Here is a 6,552-nt window from a genome sequence, read left to right on the forward strand (position 1 = left end):
GATGCTAAATATATAATGTGTATCACTGTCTTATAGAAAAATTAATAATAAAATTAACTAGGGTGTATTAATGCTCTTTAAAACATAGAGAGGTTTCCCCTGGTAGATCTAATTGTTTTTAGCATGGAAACATGCTCACAGTTGGGCTAACTGGAGGAGCAAAGTGGGTGGATTATTCTAGTAGTTGCCAGTGCTTTATCCTGTTTAGGAAACAAAACTTCACTGAAAGTTTATGTGAGCTTGGTGCTTACTCCTGCATCTGGAACATAGAATGAACAAGGCACATGGAAGTCAATCTGGTGAGTGTGTGGTACTGAAGCCATCTTGGAGAGCAAGGGTGTCTTTCAGCAATTCTAGTCTGTGAACACTGATTTTCTGTTGTATGAACTAGGAGCTGGAGAAAGTGTAGGAGGATGTTTTGTAAACACTTATGCTAACTTCATCCCCTTCATAGTACTTTTCTGAGAATTGCAACGATGTATGTAAAATTACTACTTTGTATAAAACATTATGTAAAGTTTGGCGGATCTTTATTTTTTCCTTAAATATAAATTGAGTACCTAGAGCACCAGACACCTCTCAAGGCGCTTTGGAGAGTGCTTTGCTGAACATGGACGCACTTGCTGCTTTCAAAGAGCTTCTGGTTGGAGGTGGATGGCAGGCAGGGGACAGAAAATAAACATATAAAAAAGTAGATAAGATAATTTCAGACAGTTATAAGTGCTATGAAGGACATTAAACAGGCTAATGAGCTAGAGACTGCAAGGGGGCAGGGCTGCTGGTATTAGCTAGACAGGCAGGGTATATTCAAAGAGCAAGACTTGACATGACACTACATGGTGAGAGGGGCAAGTTATGCAAAGGATATTCAGTGCATGTTTACTGAATGGATGCATTTGCTTGCTTATTTTTTTGGTTCATCTTTAAATTCATTTTATGCCATAAAGTCAAAAGTAAAATATTTTCAACAGCTTAATTTCAACTCTAAATCTACATACAAAGAATTTTTATGATCAAATCAAGTTATATGGTTGGACATCAGGCAGAATGATAGCTCAACCTCTCAGCTCTTTAAACGCACTAGGCATTTAAAAAAGTGGAGTTTCCTCATAAACAGAGCACTTAAAATTAGCCACAGACCTAAGTGCTGTGGCTTCTACTTCTGGCCACTCTTCCCCAGTCTGTCTGCTTTCGCCGCCTCCTTGTTCTCTTCCTTTCCAGCACTATCAGTGTTATCATTCTCGATGACCTCATCCGTGTAGCTCACCCCTTCCTACTAACGATTAAACATCTCTACCTATTCCTCATTTATAAATTTGGACAACTCCTTCCTAGCCACTCAGAGCACCAAGATACAAATTAATTTTCATGATTTATATGAAAATATTATATTATCGCAAATAATTCTTTTATCTTTCTCTAGATTTGTAAAACATTTTACTGCACTGGTGCCATAATTTATTAAATGGGTATGTGGGCATTCGTCACTGTTCCCACTGCTGGTTAATTCAGTGCATATCTAACATTAAACAAAGACTATTTGCTAGCATTCCTTTAAAATGTAGTTTGTGAGTGAATACAAGTAATAATTCTCAGATTTTTGTCTTATTAGCTGATTGTCATCACTTTGGCTGGCTGTGTCTTCCTTGGAAGTGTTTTAGAAATGTTTGATTATCATCCACTTCATGAAAATGAATTCTTGGGAGCGAAAACATCACAGACCAAATAAAAAACAAGCCCCCCACTCAAAAAGCGGCTTCTTTTTGTATTACAAATTCTCTGATAGGAGAGAATAAGCTGATCAAAGAGTGCCCTAAATATTGTTCCATATACAGGTTACATAATTTGATTTCAGAGATAAAGCATTCGGCAAGTTGAATGATAAGAATCTTGGCTACCCTCTAAAGAGTTTGCAAAGATGTTCTTGGCTAGTGTTTAATATTCTGGACAGTGCATTTCAACCAGATAACTTAAAGTTTCTTGGTAAAGTCTTTTTGGCAGAGTGAATGGCAACTTTGTTAGGCAAAAGTGATCTCCCCAACTCCACTCTCAGTTATACCGAAAATCACTGTTCTTTTCCACCAAAAGCTATTATTAAGAACCATTTGTGAAAGTTTCTTCTGCAGAGAACTTATAGACAAAATTAAGATCCATGTCAAACATTAATATTGACTCTTTCTAAAACTAGGATTTCTTATTTCCTAAAAAAAAAAAAAAAAAGGCTGTACTCTTTTGCATTCTTTCCAAGTGGGTGTCAATTTTGGAGCTGTAAGCATAAATTCAGGCCAATACCTGGATGTGCTGTCGGTAAAGTACCTGTGTGTCAACAGCCTTCTGGAATAGTGGTTCAGTTTCCCCAGAAGAAGCATTCTTTTTAGAGAGAAAATTTATGTTGATGATTTTCAAATTATTGGAACTCCTTAGGCAATTTTCCAGCTGGCCAGCCCCTACACACTGACTTCAGAAGTGCCAATTTTGGATTTTTGGCAGTTGCTAGCATGACCTGGTCAACTTCAAGAGGCAGCTCAGGGAGAGATTTCAGCATCTACATTTTAACACAATTACCAGTTTGCTTCTGGATGAAATCCAGCACTTTATTTTTAATATATAAGGCTCAATATCTCTTTAAAATCACTTTCTCTTTATGTTCTATGTATAAGAAACTGAAGAGGCTCTAAGTTAGAAAAAATCTGAAACCATGTGTTCTTTGATTTATGAATGCTAAAAATAATTTCTCTGATTGGCTTGTTTGTTTATTCTTGTAGGTTTAAATATTCTTTATTCAGGCTGTTAATTGTCAGCTTAGAATGTTAATATTCAATGTTTAGAATATTGAAGATGGATTTGTATATTATTTCCATATATTTATAAAAATGTGGAATAAACTTTCAATGCCTACTAGTTTTTAAAAATGCTAATTCATATTAAATGTTTCCATTCATTGGGTGATCATTTTGTATTCTTAGTGGAGCTAATTTATTTAGAGAGTTGGAATAATAATAATGATTATCTTTAAACTCTTAAGCAGTCTATAAATACTGTTACAAAGGAATAAGACTAAGTGTTCTTGTGTTTTTGTTTGTTTGTTTGTTTGTTTTATAGTCCTACATGGTACCACAGTGCCTACCTTTTGAAGTATACACACATACACACACACACACACACACACACACACACACACACCACATACACATGCACATATCAGCACACACACAATGGAATATTCATAAAGCATATCCAACCTCTGGGAACAGTAAATGTTTATTATTAACAATGATAGAATGAATGTAGGTGGGCTTGAAATACTAAAAGTTGCTTGGTAATAGTTTACTGATGTCAAAGAAAAGAGAGACATGACCTATCTAAGACAGTTTTCATAGCTGTTTAATATGTTTAATATGCTCACCTTACATGATAATTATGAGTATTAATCAAGCACAATGCCTAGTACATGGTGAATACTTAACAAATGGTGACAGTCATGAAAGTCAGTATGGGCTTTGGCATTGAATTGTCCTGGGTTTGAGTTCTGGCTCTACCATTTACTAGCTGTGTGATGATTGGACAAATTAATGAGCTGGACCTCATTTTCCATTTAGAGTTAGATGAATAAGTGAAGTAAAGTATATAAAGTGTGGAGCCCAGATGTCAATAAATGTTGCTTTTATGATTAATAATACATCATCAATTTGAGGATTCCCCAGTGGTGGGATTGGGTGGCACCAGCTGGTTTAGCACTTTTCAATTTGCCTCCCATGGTGCTTGATTATTGGATGGACACTCTCTCTGCTTTATTTGTTTATGAGCATGTAAAATATATTGCTTTTCCACACAAATTTTCATTTTGAGAAAGGCTTGTGTTGCTAAGAGAAGCTTGAAAAACATCCACTTGGTCCAAAGTCATTAATTTACAGATGCAGTAATTGGAGCTTGGGAAAGTTAATAATAAACTAGTAGGATTGGACTTCAGGTCAGCAGAATCCCAGCTCCACGTTACATGATCTTTCCACTCTTCCTTTTTCAGCTGCATCTCAGTTTCACTTGAGTTAAATGACGTCAGGAATTGAGACAACATTGGCAATGTTTTCTCGAACTATGCACTAATCAAGGAGACATTTCTTTTAAAGAATTGCTAAAAACAGTAATGAGGGGGAAAGGGTAAAACTAAGTGTCTTAGTCTGAGTTCACCAGAGAAACAGAACCAATAGGAGATCTATAGCTCACTCTATCTATCTATCTATCTATCTATCTATCTATCTATCTATCTACCTACCATTTAGAGAGATTTATTATAAGGAATTGGCACGTGTTTTTATGAGGCTAAGAAGTCTCAGAATCCACAGTTGACAAGCTGAAATACCAGAGAGCTGATAGTACAGCTCCAGCCCAAGTCTGGGGGCCTAAGGACCGAGAGAGCCTATGTGTAAATTTCAGTCCGATCTTGAGTCCAGATGCAAAATAAGAAGTCTAGTTTGAAGGCCACCACGTACAGAGACTAAATCCTCTCTTGCTCAGTCTTTTACTTATTTAGGCCTTCAGTGGATTAAATGAGGCCAACCCACTTGGGGGAGGGCAATATTCTTTACACAGTAGGCATTCTTCTTTAAAAAATCAGTAGTCTTAAAAGTTAATCTCACACAGAAACAACCTTACAGATTTTCTCAGAATAATGTTGAAACTCATATCTGGATACCCCATGGCTCAGTAAAAGTGGCACATAAAACTAACCATCACACTAAGTGAAATACATTTTTATCGCTGATTCCAAGTATACATTTTTAAGATGTACATATATTATCTAATAACAATACTCAGTCATTCTCAGTAAATATATGTTTTCCTTTATAAATGAAAGTTTTGTTTTTCATAAGTCTAAAATAAATTCTCTGCATAGTCTAATGTGTTTTCCCCCATAATATAGCAATTATATATCGTTTTCTGAATCTTTTTTAATGATAATTGCTCAAGTGACTTGTCTAGCAACGTGGTCAGAGGGTGGCTATTATTTATTATTTATATAATTCTTTTTATTGTGATATTAGTTCACGGTATTTGATAATAGTTCACCTAATTTTAAATACCTTTCCCTTAAGCCTTGAGTTTCCCTTAAGTCTTTGTTGGTATACACCAAGTATTCTGAAGTAAAGAAATCAAGTAACCCATATGGATTTATTTTGAACATGTAAGAAAAGTTATACAATGGCATTTGTAAGAAATAAAATAATGGCAAAGATTTTCTGTGGTCATTCATACATAACAAAGAGAAAACTAAATTAATCAGATTATTTGTTTGCATTATTCAACTTTCTTAAGATTATTATACTGTCCTTTGGCAGAGCAAGAGGGAAAACTAATACTTATTTTTCTCTATTCTGCAGTTTATTAAATTATATGATCTTTGTAAAATTATAAAGACAATTAGAAAATATGTCATTCAATTTTACATTGATGGGATTTGACAGAATATTCCATCCTATAGTTAATATATTCTGACACCTATTTATTAAGATGTATGTAAAATCTTCCAAAATATTGAAAGATAGCATGTTAATAGATGAATTTCTATCTTTGAAATACCAGTTTTAGTAACTGTCTAAATATTGAAATTATTATTCAATTAAAACTCCACTGAAGCCATGCTATTACACTTCCATTTGAGCAAATTATCATTAATTTCTACTTCACCAATTCAGCATTTTTGTTTATTTGACTAGGACTTGGATGAAGTTCACAACAGTTTTGTGAATCACAAAAATTGCATCCTGATGGAAACATTAAGCAAAATAATAGAACAAACTTGAAATAATCTGGAAACACTCCTTCTATATATAATAATTTTGCTTAGAAGTGTCACCAGTAGACTATCTTCCTCCATTTCCTTAAGTCTTTAGCACTGCTAAACGCTGTCTGTTTCTTAAATACTCACCTTTTCTGTATCTTATGACACCTCATTCTCTCTGGCAATATTGAAACTGCACTCTGACTTCTCAATAGGAATTCTCACAACCAAGCCTCAAAACGGTCTTACAGAGATTGCCTCCACCAGTTTACCTTGTTGATTATGGCTTTTGCATTTGATCACATACTAATTGACTTCTCGACTGGTCTCAAAAACTTCGTTATGACCTGTCCCAGAAGCTATCTAGTAGGGTGGGCCCTTTCTACCCAGATGCTCTGGTTGAAAGGGGCCGAGGTAATATATGTCCCCCTGTTTTATTCCTTCTTTGGGATGCTCTGCCCTCTCCATTGGCTCTACTTTCGTTTCATACGCTTGACTAATGCGCCTCTTATTCCCCTCCTTCATCATATCACCATGACTCACAGTTTCAGTTACTGCTTTACAACTGAATCTATATCAGCTTTGATCCTTGTTCTGAGCTTCCAAGCCACATTTAAAATTACTTGCCAATTAACAAATGAAAGGATAAAAACCATATGATCCTGTCGATAGATGCAGAAAAAGCATTTGACAAAATTACAGCACCCTTTCCTAATAAAAACCCTTGAGAAAGTTGGAATAGAAGGAACTTACCTAAACATTATAAGAGCAGT

The sequence above is a fragment of the Suricata suricatta genome, chromosome 15 (assembly GCF_006229205.1).
Source record: "Suricata suricatta isolate VVHF042 chromosome 15, meerkat_22Aug2017_6uvM2_HiC, whole genome shotgun sequence".
Taxonomy (NCBI): Eukaryota; Metazoa; Chordata; class Mammalia; order Carnivora; family Herpestidae; genus Suricata; species Suricata suricatta.